A 15,187-nucleotide genomic window follows, 5' to 3' on the forward strand; every position below is an offset into this window, starting at 1 on the left:
GAAGGAAGATGCCAACTTTATGGAAATGATTTCTGCCTACATCTTTTCCATTTATGGATTTATGTGTACAATGAAGAGCATCCCATTCCCCCTCCCCAGCACTCATCTTCCTCCCTTTAAAAAAAAAAATTCTCATTAAAATGTTCACTTAGTGACATGGGAAAGTTTATTGTTATTAGGAAGAGTGTGTGGTGCTTGTAAATGACCCGATCTTTCTATGTTTTAAAGCATTGATTAACTGAGGTCTGTCAGAAAGCATTACCAGCCACATTGCAATTCTTAGTTGTTTCTGAATGGTAGCTATGTTTTAGCTAGTAATCACTGACTATTTTCACATAGGAATAACTGGCTCAGATAAGACCAGGTAGGCCTGATGAAATGGTTTATTTTTTAGTGGGTGTTTTCAGCCTGGAGTGGAAATTGCATTCCAATGAGCTAATTATAGGATAAATGTAGCTCCTTCACTAAGCAGGAGGCACGGCATCTCAGCAAAGAGCCTTCATAGTATATGTTTTTCTACTCTCTGGATAATTAACAGGATGAAAATATTACTGCCAGATTTGGTTGGGAGGTGGTGGTAGAAATTAACACATTATCTTAATTGTCTTTTCTGCTCAGGTATAGCTTATTACCATTTCAAAAAGGACTTCTGTGATACACTGGAATTTTAAACTTCATTTCCTGAAGATGCTGCTAATCCCTTTTCACACTTTGATCTACTATTGGGATGTCTTTGGACACTGGTTTCTCTGTTTTGCTTTTGAATTATTTAAAAATGGCTCCTATGGAGAGGGGGACTCAAAATGCCGCCTGAATCAAAGCTTTCTTTTTAAGGGCTAAGCAGCTCATTGGGAAAGGGCACTGCCATTGCTGCCATCATTAGCTTTGGTTGTCTCTAGTGAAATGTTCACCATGTGGCCCCTGGTATTTCTTTTTAGATTAAAACAGTTACAACTGCAGTCTTCTTGATGCTACTATGTCCCTTGAAGAATCAAGGAGTCAGAAAGTCATTGAAAGTCAGAGCTGGAAGGGGCCTAAGAGATTGTCTAATCCAATAGCTTCATTTTACACGAGGAAACGGAAACTCAGAGAGATGAAGAAAAGTACGAATGGTCACACAGCAGGCTAATGGCATATCATCTAATTTGGGGTCAATCACTCAATCAAACAATTAGCATTTGTTGCGGAGCTCCACTGTGCCAGGTATGAAATACAAAGACCAAAATGAAATAGTCCCTGACCTCAAGGTGTTCGCTTTCTTAACAGGGTTTGAGAAAGCATATGTATATATGTATGTGTGTATGTGTATATGTGCGTATATATGTGTGTATATATCTATATATGTATATAGATATACATATATTACATTTATATCAAAATTAATATAATGCTCTTTTTCCCTCACCATTTCTGAGGAGAATGGTGAAGCTCTTCTCTGTTGTTTGAAGAAAATAATATATAATTCAAAGAATTTTCAAAGCAAACACACCCACTAATACCAATCAGGCTAGTACAAACTGAGGTGGGGTTTTTTTTTAAGTGTTAATGTAAAATGCAAAATTCAACCAACATCTATTAAACACCTACTGTGTGTAGAGAGTCTAAGCATTAGGGGAGACAAAAAGTTTAGATTTAGATCTGGAAGTAATCTTGGAGATCATTTAGTTGGCTCCTTAAGTTTTATAGATGAGGAAAACAGAGGTTCGGAGGTTAACTGACTTGCTTGGGGTCACACAGTTAACGAATGTCAAAGAATGGAACTCAGGTCATTCTGACTTCAAGGCTAGAACTTGAATGAAATAGTACCTTCCTTCATTTACTTTACTGTCTAATTAGAATATGACAGAGAGAGAGATGAAGAGAGAGAGAGAGAGAGAGAGAGAGAGAGAGAGAGAGAGATTTTTTGTTGTTTGTTCAGTTGTTTCCATTGTGTCCAACTCTTTGTGACCCCATTTGGGGATTCTTGGCAAAGACACTGGAGTGGAGGAGAAGTAGGAATATATACAGATGAGGAAACTGAGGCAAACAATGTTAAGTGAATTGTCCAGAGGCACATAGCTAGTAAGTGTCTGAGGTCAGATTTGAATTCACACAAGTGAGTCTTCTTGACTCCATGCCTGGCATAATATCCCCTGTGCCATCTAGCTGCAAAAGGCATATATAGTTAACTATTATGTTTTGTCCACTCCTGTGATTTCATTGGTGTGAGAAAACTCCCTCCACCAATGTAGTTAGTTCATCACTCACTCTGAAACTTAGAGAATTCTCAGGTGGTAAGTGATTGGGACCCAGGGTCACAGAGCCAGTATGATATGGATAACTATAATACTAAATCATACAAGATAAGTGCAGCAGAGAGACCCCAAATCAAGTGCTATTAGAGGTCTCAAGAAAAAGATTGTAGTGAAAACAGTGACTAGAAAAATGAATAGTCAGGTGAGATGGACCAAGTTGGGTTTCCTGGCTCTTGAGGAAGTGTTAAGTTCCAGTCAATAATATCTATTGTTGGGCTTCTTTCTACTGAAACTTTAGGGACTAGGTTTCCTGTTATCAGTCCTTACACAGAAATATTTTCTTGACCCTATTGGGATACACTGTGAAAAATAGTTTTTAGCTCATCTTTGCCTAAACTTGCAGATACTGGCTGCAGTCCCACAGAGAATACCAAAAGTCAGCTGGAAACCTGAGTCTCAGTCCAGGTCTGGCCATCGACTTCCTTTGTGACCTTAGCCAAAGTCATTTAATCTCTCTGGACCTTAGTTATTTTTTCTATCTGTAAAGGGGAAGGTGATTCCTTAAGCACAAAGAGGAGAAGAGGCTCCTGGGTTGTTTGTTTCTTTAAGTATATGCTCCAATGGAGGTTGGAGCCAGCTGACCTTCCCCAGAAGCTATCCCTTACTCAGGTCAAATCTGGCTTGAGTTCTCTAGTGTTCTTTTTAAAGTACTATTTCAGAGAATTCATTTAAAAGAGCCTGCAGCTACCTGTAACCCAGCCTAAGAAGAGGAAACTGATTCTTTCCCTCTAGGTTTATGAAGGCTTCCTTCTCCATTCTGCAGTTTGAATGGCCTGATTATATTTTAATAGCAAATCACATAGTTCTTTGAAGGTTATAAAGCACTTTGCTCACCACAACCCCGCATGGTAGACAGTGTGTTTTAGTCTTCTCAATTCAAAGAAAAAGAAACTGAGACCTGCGCAGATTGTATAGCATCACAGCTGTGATTTAGAACCCAGGACTTCTAACTCCCAATCCAGTACTCATTGCAATATACTACTCTGCCTTTCACATAATTGATTTGAATGAATTTCTTTGATCTCTGGGTTAGATGGGGGATGGAGGGGTGGGAATCTTATATTCTAATTCCAATCCACAGGACTAAGTAGAACCAAGAAATATTTCCCAGTGTTTCAATAAAGAGCCTGTCTTTAACTCTCCATCGACAAGGGAGTACAAAGTTAAACTCCCAAACTGTTATTGACATATGTTCCTGGCATTACAGCAGTCCCCAAGCAACTGATGGACTTGTTTCATTTGCATTAAGGCCAGCTTTGAATTATATGTGCTTAAACAAATGAACAAATAATAACAACAAAAAGCCACTCGTCCTTCCCAGGCTTGGAATGGAAGTGCATGAACATTCACTTCTCTTCCATATTTACTTAAATGTTGACATCAGTAATGACACACATGGTTAACAGATTTTCCACATGTTTTTCTCTTTGGCTGACATCTTCTTACCCCATCAGGGCAAAGCCTCTGATCACAGAGAGTGTTGATTGATTGTTTAGAGCACGTAAAGTTTCAAGAAAACACAGGAATGACAGTTTATATAAATATGACACTTCCCCCTATTCTTTTTTTTTTTGGTTAAATTCTAGTTTTTATTTTTCTTTGAGTTTAAAATTAATATTTTCTTTGTGGACATGTAAGATCCCAGTGTGCCTCAGAGCACACTCAAAGAGCTTGTTAGCATTTCATTCTTAATTGGATCTCTTTCTCTCTTACCCATGTGGAATTCTCCTGCCAAGGGTTCCCAATCGATCTAATGTCAAGAAATAAGAAAAAAGACCTTCTCCCTAAATTACATGGTATCATGTATTGTTTCCTTCAGCAGTGAAACCACAAAGACTCAGAACCAGGATGCTTTCTTCCAAGGGCCAGGTCTATAAAGACTCAAGTATTTGAATAATTGAGGTTCTGAACTTCCCTCTTTTGTCCAGATTAGTTAGGTCACTGTAGCTATTTATATGTCAGATGGATGGAAGTTTGGCTACTTCCAAAGGAATAGGGAAAGTAAGTGTAATGTTTCCTTTGGAACTTTCATGTTTGAAAGACTTGACTATGTGACATTTCCCCATTGTTAACTTTTTATGCGTCTCTCATGGGGTGGGGCAGGGAAAGATGGGGGCAATTCCACTGTCCTGGAGGAGGTTTTTGGTACTTAGCTCTGTGTAAAGGACTATGATATCATCTCTGCTAGCATTCCCTCCATGGAAATATGTCACCATCCCTTAACCTCCTATTAATTGCTGGGAGCAAAAATTATCAACCTTTAGTGGCTTATCTTCAGTGAGGAGCCTCTCTGTGCTTAGCTAATGCGTGTCTGTCACACATGATCTGTTACCAGATTTGCACTTGGAACTTTCCCATTCTGGTGGGGTAGGACCCACAAGAATTTATGCTCAGTGGGCATAGCTTTTGAGAACCCAGAGCCATCTTCACCCTACAGTGAGACATCAGAGATGTTAGTGCCAAGCTTATGAAAGCAAATGTTTTCCTCCAGGTAGAGGAAATGTATACCTTTGAAACCTATCTCATATAGCCTTCCTGAACTTGTTTGGACAAAAAGAAAAACTGAAAGAAAAGTTCTCCTGTACTTACTTAGAAGGATACCATGATAATATATATTGACAGTAGATTGACCCCATGGTTTTTTTCTGTAATGAATCAAAGAACAAGCATTTATTAAGCATATAATATATGCCAGGCACTGAGCCAAATACTATGGATACAAAAGCAAAAGTGAACTAGTCTTTGCTCGAAAAAATACCTTACAATGGGGGCAGCTAGGTGGTGCAGTTGATAAAGCACTGGCCCTGGACTCAGGAGGATCTGAGTTCAAATCCAGCCTCAAACATTTAATACTATTTGTGAGACCCTGAGCAAGTCTTTTAACCCTCATCCTCCCCCCAAAAGCCTTACATTGTATTGGGTTAGACAATAGGTATATATACAAAAATTGATCAAATAATTAACAATCATATATTAAGTGCTTAACTTAGTCAACAAGCATTTATTAAACACCTAATACCTTCCAGGTATTGTGCTAAGTGCTAGGGATAGAAAGAAGAGCCAAAATAATCCTTGATCTCCAGATAACAGTGTAATAGGGGAGACAACATACAGATAACTATGTACAACCAAGCTATATTCAAGACAAATTGGAGATAATCACAGAAGGAAAGCATTATTATTAAGGATAACTGGTAAAGGCTTCTTATAGAAGGTAGAATTTTATTTTTTCAGAAATAAATATTTTTATTTAAAGTTTTATATTGCAAATTTTATCCCTCCTTCCCCCCTCTAACTCCTCCCTCCTCCCTGAGGCAGTAAGGAATCAGATGTAGGTTATACATGTAAAATTATGTAAAACATTACTATATTAGTCATTTTGTATAAGAAAACTTTAATAAAAGAAAAAATGAAAGAAAGTGAAAAATAGCATGCTTCAGTCTGTGTAGATACTATGCTTTATCATTAGCCCTTTGGGATTGTCTTGGATCATTGTATTGTTGAGAATAGTTAAGTCATTCACAGTTCTTCATCAAACAATGTTACTGTCACTGTGCACAATGTTCTCCTGGTTCTGCTCACTTCACTCTACATCAGTTCATACAAGTTTTTCCAGGCCTTTCTGAAATCACCCTACTTGTCATTTCTTATAGCACATATTCCATCGCCATCATATATCACAGCTTGTTTAGCCATTCCCTAATGGATGTGCATTCCTTTGATTTCAAATTCTTAGCCACCAAAAAAAGAGCTGCTCTAAATATTTTTGTACAAATAGGTCATTTTTCTCTTTTGGGTAATGTAGAAGGTAGAATTTTAGCTAAGACTTGAAGAAAGCCAGGGAAGCCAGGTGACAGAGATGAAGAGGGAGAGAATTCTAGGCATGGGGTAAGAGGAAGGGAAGAATGGATGAAATCTGGATATGGAGTAGCTTAAGGGAACACTAGCAAAGAGGTCAATATTACTGGATCATAGAGTATGTGTGTAGAGTAAGGTGTAAAATCAAAACAAAACTGGAAAGTACCACCTTATGAAGAGCTTTAAAAGCTAAACAAAGGCTTTCATATTTAATCCTAGAGGTATTAGGGAGTCACTGGAGTTTATGATTTCAGAGGTAACATGAGCAAACTGGCACTTTAGGAAGATCACTTTGATAGTTAAGTGAAAGATGAACTAGAGTGGGCAAAGACATGAGATAGGGAGATCAAACAGAAGACTAATGCAATGGTCCAGGCATATAGTGCTAAGAACCTCTTGACCTAGCAGAACAGTCTGTCTATCAAAGACAGCTAAGTGGGAGCATCTTATCTACTGACTATGTAAACTTAATGGGAGTAAACACTTCGTAGCAACTGCATTCAGTCTGAGTCCACTTTTTCCCAGGGACTGAGGTAGTATGAGGGAGAGTGTGTCCCTGGGTATTGAGAGTAAATGTTTATACTTCTGTTCTTGTTATTTCTTTTTTCTCCATAATAGAGTATAATTTTTTTAAAAAAAGATTATTGCACATGAAACTGAATTCTATTATGTACAACTTAAATATATGATAAAATTAACATGTACATATTTTCCCCTTTTTTTTCCTTCTTCCATCCTAGAGGATGTGAGAATTAGAGCACTACCAACCTGTTGAGAAAGATACTGCAGGGAAGCTCCACCATGAAAAGAACACATGTGACTTAGGATCCGGAAGTGACCTTTTCTGGGGTCTCGAAGGTCAGATTGGCATCAGAGAGTGATGTCTGCTGCCTATGGGTCCTGTCAATCAGTGCTACCAACCAATTAGCTTGGAGCCGTGTGTGAGGATGGCCCTGTTTCCTGTTTCACAGGAGGTTTCTGGGAGAAGCCACGGAGGGGCGAGGGTCTTTTTGGGTTCCAGACAGTGGCTTGGCAGCAGAGGTGTCAGGGACAGGCAGAATAGGGAGAGTAGACAAATCTCATACTTTATCCACGTGTTTCTCTTTACTAACCCCTAATATACTTTAATAAATACTTAATGCCCAAAGATTGATGCTATACATTTTCTAATTTAAGGCAACCACTCATTAGATTTTAGACAACACACTTTTAGATCTTACAAGGAGGTTACCATTAGACACAAATATGTGTGTGAAATCATTCTATACATACTTCTATTTATCAGCTCTTTGTATGCATAGAGCATCTTCATATATTTATACCTTCTCAGTATATATTCTTTTTTAAAAGCTAATTGATATCAATTGGTTAAATGGTGCTGGGGCACTAATCACTGGCAATTCATAATGAAGAGAACACAATAGAATCAGGGCTTAAGCCAATGGCATTAGAGAAGAACTCCATTGATAGTAGGCATACCTATTGAGCCTCAAGGAGGGAGGTATAGCCTTGCTCTGGGGATCCAACTTGTCAGTGAGACTGGGAGCTGGGAAAAGAATCCTGCAAGCTTATAATGCTAACTGACTAGCAGTGAATAATGGATATCTAACCCATCAGGCAAGCAAACTTCTTTCTACTGAACCTTTAGGGATCAGGTTTCCTGTTATCAGTCCTTACATGGAAATATTTTCTTTCTATTTTTTTAAAGTAGTAAACATTTTTATTTATACTTTTGTGTTCCAATTTTTATCCCTCCTTTCCTCCCTCCCCTACCCCTTGCCTGAGGTGGTAAGCAATCAGATATGGGTTATACTAGTACAATTATGTAAAACATTACCATATTAGTCATTTTGTATATGAAAACTTGAATAAAAGAAAAAAATTAAAGAAAGTGAAAAATAACATGCTTCATCCATCAATATCAGTTCTTTCTTTGGAGGTGGATAATATGTTTCATCATTATTCCTTTGGGATTGTCTTGGATCATTGTATTTTTGAGAATAGTTGTCTTTGAGGGCAGCTAGGTGGTGTGGTGGATAAAGCACTGGCCCTGGATTCAGGAGGATCTAAGTTCAAATCCAACCTCAGACACTTGACACTTACTAGCTGTGTGACCCTGGGCAAGTCACTTAACCCTCATTGCCCACCAAAAAAAAAAAAAGAGAATAGTTGTCTTTCACAGTTCTTCATCAAACAATATTGCTATTTCTGTGCACAATGTTATCTGTGTTCTGCTTTCTTCACTATACATCAGTTCATACAAGTCTTTCCAGGCTTTTCTGAAATCATCCTGCTTGTCATTTCTTATAGCACAATAATATTCCATCACCATCATATACCACAGCTTGTTTAGTCATTCCCCAATTGATGGGCATCCCTTTGATTTCCAATTCTTAGCCACCACAAAAAGAGCTGCTATAAATATTTTTGTACAAATAGTTATTTTTCTCTTTTGGGGTATGTCTTTGGGGTATAAACCTAGCAGTGATATTGCTGAATCAAAGGGTATGCACAGTTCTATATCCCTTTGGGAATGGTTCCAAATTGCTCTTCAGAATGGTTGGATATTTTCACAACTCCACCAACAGTGGGTTAGTGTCCCAGCTTTCCCACATCCCCTCCAGCATCTAATATTTTAGTTTTTTGTTATATTAGCTACTCTGAAATGTGTGAGGTGATACCTCAGAGTTGTTTTAATTTGCATTTCTCTAATCAATAGTGATCTAGAGCATTTTTTCATATGATTATAGATAACTTTGATTTCTTTGTCTGAAAATCACTGGTTCATATCCTTTCAGCATTTATCAATTGAGGAATGACTTGTATTTTTATAAATTTGACTCAATTCTCTATATATTTGATAAATGAGGCCTTTATCAGATATATTTGTTTCAAAAATTCTTTCCCAGTCTTCTGCTTCCCTTGTAATCTTGGTTACATTAGTTTTGTTTTGCAAAAACTTTTTAAATTTACATAATCAAAATGATATGAAATATTTTCTTGACCCTGTTGGGATACACTAGGGAAAAATAGTTTTTAGTTCATCTTTACCTAAACTTGTAGAAATCAGTCCCATAGAGAATACTAAAAGTCAGCTGGAGACCTGAGTGTTAGTACAGGTCTGGCCATTGACTTCCTGTGTGACCTTAGCCAAGGTAATTTTTCATCTCTCTGTGCTTTAGGGTTGTGTTTTTTTATCTATAAAATAAAGGAGTTGAATTAAGTTTGATTTAACAAGGGCTACTGTGTTCACAGTCTTGTGCCAGACTTTGAGAAAGTCATGAAGATGAGAGGACACAGTCACTACCCACATGGACCTAAGATGATTTAGAAAGTGCCTTCCAATTCTTAAAAAACAGGGGAAATTCTATGTTCTATGATTCTTTGGTTCCAGGTCAATATTGAAAGCAGACCTAGATGACACCAACATATCAGGATAGAAACATCACATATTAGAATCTGGATTTAACTTTCTTACTTCTCAAAATATTTTTGTTGTAATGTATACCTGAAGAACAGTGTTTTAAATGAGTACCCATATGAATATATGAGCATAACTATTTCCTACCAATCCTGGGGCCCAAGAATGAACTGCCTAGCATTAGAGGATGCTGCTTTAAAATATCTCTTCTTTAAGTTTTTGGTTTTATGATTTCTTATTTCCTTCTTGTAAAAGAGCACTGACTAGGTTCAAATCCTACTTATAATGCTTACTTGCTTATGCCACGTTGGGGAATCATTTAATCTCACTGGGTCTGTTTCCTCATATGCAAAATGAAAAAGTTGAACTACATGATCTCCAAGGCACCTTTTAATTTTTGATATATGATTCTCTGATCTTAAACTAAAGGGCCAAAAATTCAAGATTCCAATGAACTGAAGGTAATTGTCTATTTGTCTGGGGGTGAGCTGTGGGGGTAAAGAGGCTGAAATGCTTACCATTCCAACCTGTGTATCTTCAAGTGCAATCAGTAGGATTCTGCCCTAGATAGTTTGCCAGCTGGAAAAAATAAAGAATGTCATTTTGAAAACAGCAAATGTATATAGCCAAATAAAAAAGATTATATAAGAATTAGAATCTGGAAATTAAAACAGTTTTTTTTTAGACATGTAGATTAGTGGTTCCTCTCTCTGGATTTACAACACCCCAGGGCATCTCTAATTATCCTAAGGAGTGCCATGAAATTTTCCAAAAAGCTCTCAAAGCAAAATTAATTTAAATAATTTAATTAAATACATGCCAGGCAACACTTTTAGGGAAAGAATATCAAGAAATCAAACAGTGATGGGGTATGTCACAACTCCACAAAGGTTGGAAATCATAGCCTTCTTTTTGAACCAAATACTTATTTGATGTTGTTGGTATGTCCTCTAAGGCATTCTATCCTGATTTTTTGTATTGGCTTGAAAGAATTGTTGTACTAAGTTCATCTTCTCAAAAAGAAAAGAATGTTTTCTTGTGGAATTATAAAGTGGTTGATTTCTAACCCAAGATTGGTTAAGGCCTTTTTATGGGGGAAAATTTCTTAACAAAAAAATTAAATAGAATGGTATTTATGTATAGCAAGTCATCTTAATTAATCTGATCTTATCCTGAATATCATGGAGAAAATCAATACTGAGCAAATTAAAGGTGTCATGAACATATCCTCCCTCTCCCTTTTGTGGAATACTTTTCGTTGGTACCTTTGTCTGAAATGAGAGAACACACCTGTCGGGGCTTCAGTGGGTCAAGGTTTCCATCAGCAATAATCATATGTCACTTGTATCTCCTGGGCTACCATAGTGTGAACAAGGAAAGTGAACTACTGGTTCTTCCCACTACTTTGTAATGCTCCCAGTAATTACTGATAAGATCTGGACTATAGGTGTGCTCTCAGAGAATGAGTATTTAAACTGTCTGTGGTAGGTTGAATTGAGAAGCTCCTTGCCCTGGAAGATGGGAAGGGATCCCCAGGATCCACCCTACTTTAGTCAGACCATATATAAAGTATTATATTCAATTCTGAGTTCCACATTTTAGGAAGAACATCGACAAACTAGATTGTGCCCAGAAAAGTGGAATCCTATGCCATATAATGACTAATTAAAGGAGCCTTAGCCCAAAGAAGAGAAGAAAGGAGTGAGGATACCATAGATTTATCAAATAATGATAGGTCTTTCCTGAGAAAGTTTTATTAGATTTGATTTGCTTGGCCCCAGAGATTTGGGGTGGCTGTAAGGAAAATTTCCCTAACAATTGGAGTCACTACAAAGTAAATAAGTCATTGAGGGGTTTCAGGTAAAGGATGGATGGCCATTTCGGGGGTATGTTGTGGAGGGCATTCTTAGATATGGATGAGACTTGATAATGATGATGGTGGTGGTGGTGCTGATAATAATAGTATTTACATAACACCTTAAAGTTTGCAAAGAGCTCTACAAATATTCTTATTTTGTACTCACAACCACCCTGAGAAGTTGGTGGTATTATTATTACCATTTTACAGACGAGGAAACTAAGGCAGAAAGAGGTTCAGTGACTTGCCCAGGATCACACAGCTTCTAAGGTCACTTTAGGGCTCTGAAATTCTGTGCTTCTGAATTAAGTGAGAAGGTCTTGAATAGAAGCACACTCACCATAACTTGGCATTTTATATCATCAGCTCTTTTGTAACTCCCTCTCACACACATAGCTTTAAAGGAACAACCTCAAAGGAGTACCCTGGGCTGTTCAGTATAAAACAGGAGTACAATAGCCCCCATTTCTTTTCTGGAATCTAGGTGGTTGTGATTACTTGGAGACCATTTGGGTGTGGCTAGAAGCATTGTGTTTCAAAATTTCTACTTTGCAGAATTAGATCAGGAATGACCAATGTGAACTGGCATAAGAATGAGAATAATGAGTTGGGTGGCATAATGGAAAGAACTTTGAACCAGGAATCAAGATACTTGTATACAAGGTTGACATCTGCTTCCAAGGGACATTAGAGAGCTCACGTCCCTTTTCTGACTCTGTAGCTATCCTAATCTGTAAAATGGGGAAAATAATATTTACACTACCTCCCTCAACTGGGATATTGTCAGGAAAACACTCTATAAACCTTAAATCCTTCAGTGCTTCAGGTATCCTATTATGTCAGTGCAATCATTGTCCCAAAGTCAGGAATGGGTCATTCAGAATTACTAAGGCTGAAGAAATTTAACACCTTATGGCCAGTTTTACAATGAGCCTCCCATAATTTAGCCTACTCCCTGGGAAAACAGGCAGGTAGACATCACTGGGTTTATACTCAGACAAAACCTTTCCAACTTGGTAGGACCAACCAGAGACTCACAGTGATTGATGTTGCCATATAAAATTCTGACTAGAAAGAAAAATAGAGAAATCTTCTGGCTTAATCATTGTTTCCACCCTTATAGAAATAAGGTCTTTGAGGACAAGGACTGTTTTATTTTTGTCTTTGCATTCTTGACACTTAGCACAGAGCCTAGCACATAGAAGGTGCTTAATAAATGCTTTTTCTTTGATTGATTGTTTGTTGTTATTTTTCCTTTGTTCTCCAAGAGGACCATGACATCAGGGAGGTGATATCATGACTTGTAGTGAATTGAATTTAAATGAGGAAGGGCTGTGAAAAGTCACCAGCCTTACTCTCTCCTCCAGAGCCATCTAGGTCCAGTGGCAAGATATATATCAGGACTACTAGAGATGGTCCCAGATATTTCAGGTAATTGAGGTTAAGTGACTTGTTGAGGGTCACACATCCAGTAAGTGTCAAGTGTCTGAGACCAGAATTGAATTCATGTCCTCCTGACTCCAGGGCCAGTGCTCTGTCCACTGTGCTACCTAGCTGCCAGTAGAGGTAAACTTGATAATTTGAAAGATTCCTTCCTTCTTTCTTTCCTTCCTGCCTTTTTCCCTCTCTCCTTCCCTTCATCCTTTCCTCCCTCCTTACTTTCCTCCCCTCCTCCCCTTCCTCCTTCCTTTTCTTCCTTCCTTCCTCACCTTTTTCTTACTTTTTCCTTCCCTTCTTTCCTTTCTTTTTTCCCCTTCCCTCCTTTCCTTCTCCCTCCCTCCTTCTTTTTGTTCCTTCCCTCCTCCCCTCCCCCTTTCCCCTATTCCTGAGCAAGCATGCGTGTGCACGCGCACACGCACACATACACACACACACACACACACACACACATGTTTACAAAACAGCATATACCTTCTCCTACTTCTTACCTTAAAGGGTTGTTGTTTAGAAAAAGCTTTGTCAACCTTAAACTACTAAGTAAATGTGAGATGATTTGATGAAAATGATGATCAAGATAATAATGATTGCATGATACTAATCAATTAAGTGGTAAATTATTCAAACCAATGATGAGGCATGTTGACAAAAAAGACCCATTAATGGGTCAAAGTTTTCCCTTTTTACTTGACTATTGTGGTGATGTGCCTGATTTTTCTTTAGCTCCTTGGATAAGGAAGCATATAACTTTCCAGAGCATTAAGGAAGATTAAAGTTTCATTTACTATTATTTTCATTATCTGGATGAAAAGTGTTTAAGACCAAGTCTGGGGGAAGCTAGGTAGCGCAGTGGATAAAGCACTGGCCCTGGATTCAGGAGTACCTGAGTTCAAATCCGTCCTCAGACACTTGACACTTACTAGCTGTGTGACACTGGGCAAGTCACTTAACCCCCATTGCCCCGCAAAAATAAAATAAAATAAAATAAGACCAAGTCTGGTCTCTTGTTTTCAAATTTGAAATGTTTGGGTTTGTGGAGACAAAATATTTAGATTTCCCTTCTTCCCCTTCCCCCCATCATGTTTGGAGTTGTGTAGACACAGCCAAAAAGTTTCCCAGTCCTTGCCTTTCATTGAAAGTCACAAGTACTGTGTGCCTAATTCTGGACCATAAAGAATAAGGAAGAGCTAAGCCCATTGTTTGGATCTAGACAATATGATTTTAACGAGTGGCAGATAGAATTATGATTCAAGACAGAGGAGAGTAACCAGTATTGTGAAGGGTCTGAAGACCATGTCACACGAGGAATGGTTGAAGCGACTGGGGATGCTTTAAGCTCAGAAAGAAAAGACATGGAGGAGACATGACAGCTGTCTTCAAATATCTCAGGGGTTGGTGTGTTGAAGAGGGTTTACACTCATCCTGCTTGGCCCCAGAGGGAGCAATGGGTGGGAGTTACACTGCAGGGAAGCAAATTCTGGCTCAGTAAGAGGAAAAACTTCTAACAGTTGTTCAAAAATAAAATGGGCTCCTTTGTGTTTAAGTAGAGGCTTGAGAAGCACCTGTTAGGGATGGCGTAGAGGAGCATCCTGTGATGGGAGGGACATCGATCCAGGGAGCTAATATACCTAAAGTGCTTTGCAAGCCTTAAAGTGCTCTAGAAACATGGGCATCTTACTCTTGCGTTGTCAGACAAATGCAAAGATCCCAGGATTCTCACCTCATTGCTTACATGAGATATCCCAAGGTCCCGAATTTGTGCAGCTTTTGTGACTTAAAAAAAAAAATTAATCCCTGCAGTGTCTCATTTCTTGCCAATCATTATCTCTTCCTCTCTTTCAAAGGGATCTTTTTATTTTCCATTACACCAGTTCCCATTGCCTGGTTATGCTTTCCTCCTGAACATTTAATGGGGAACAGCAATGCCCTGCAGTTTACATTTTCAGATGAAAGTCTCTTGGTGTCTAGCCATCCGGTTATAGAAAGCTATTTGGCAGCCACTACAAAGAGCTCAACAGGTGCTCCAGGTTCACAATGGGAAATTTCCCACACAGATTTCCTTGTTCTTGAATTTGTACTGTGCCATCAGTGGATGAATAGGAAACAGAATCATTGCTAGCCCTGAACAGTTTGTATCGTTTCTGTTTTCCCTTTGTCTTCTCACAACCTGTAATTTTGTTCCATCTAGTTTTCTTCCTTTGGAATTATTCTTTGACATAATATGTCCTGTTTCCTTTTTCATTCATTCACATGTTGAGTGCCTCATATGAGCCATAATCAGAACAGAATAGTGGTTAGAGAGTTGGTCTCAAAGTCAGG

This window comes from Dromiciops gliroides, chromosome 2 (assembly GCF_019393635.1).
Source record: "Dromiciops gliroides isolate mDroGli1 chromosome 2, mDroGli1.pri, whole genome shotgun sequence".
NCBI lineage: Eukaryota > Metazoa > Chordata > Mammalia > Microbiotheria > Microbiotheriidae > Dromiciops > Dromiciops gliroides.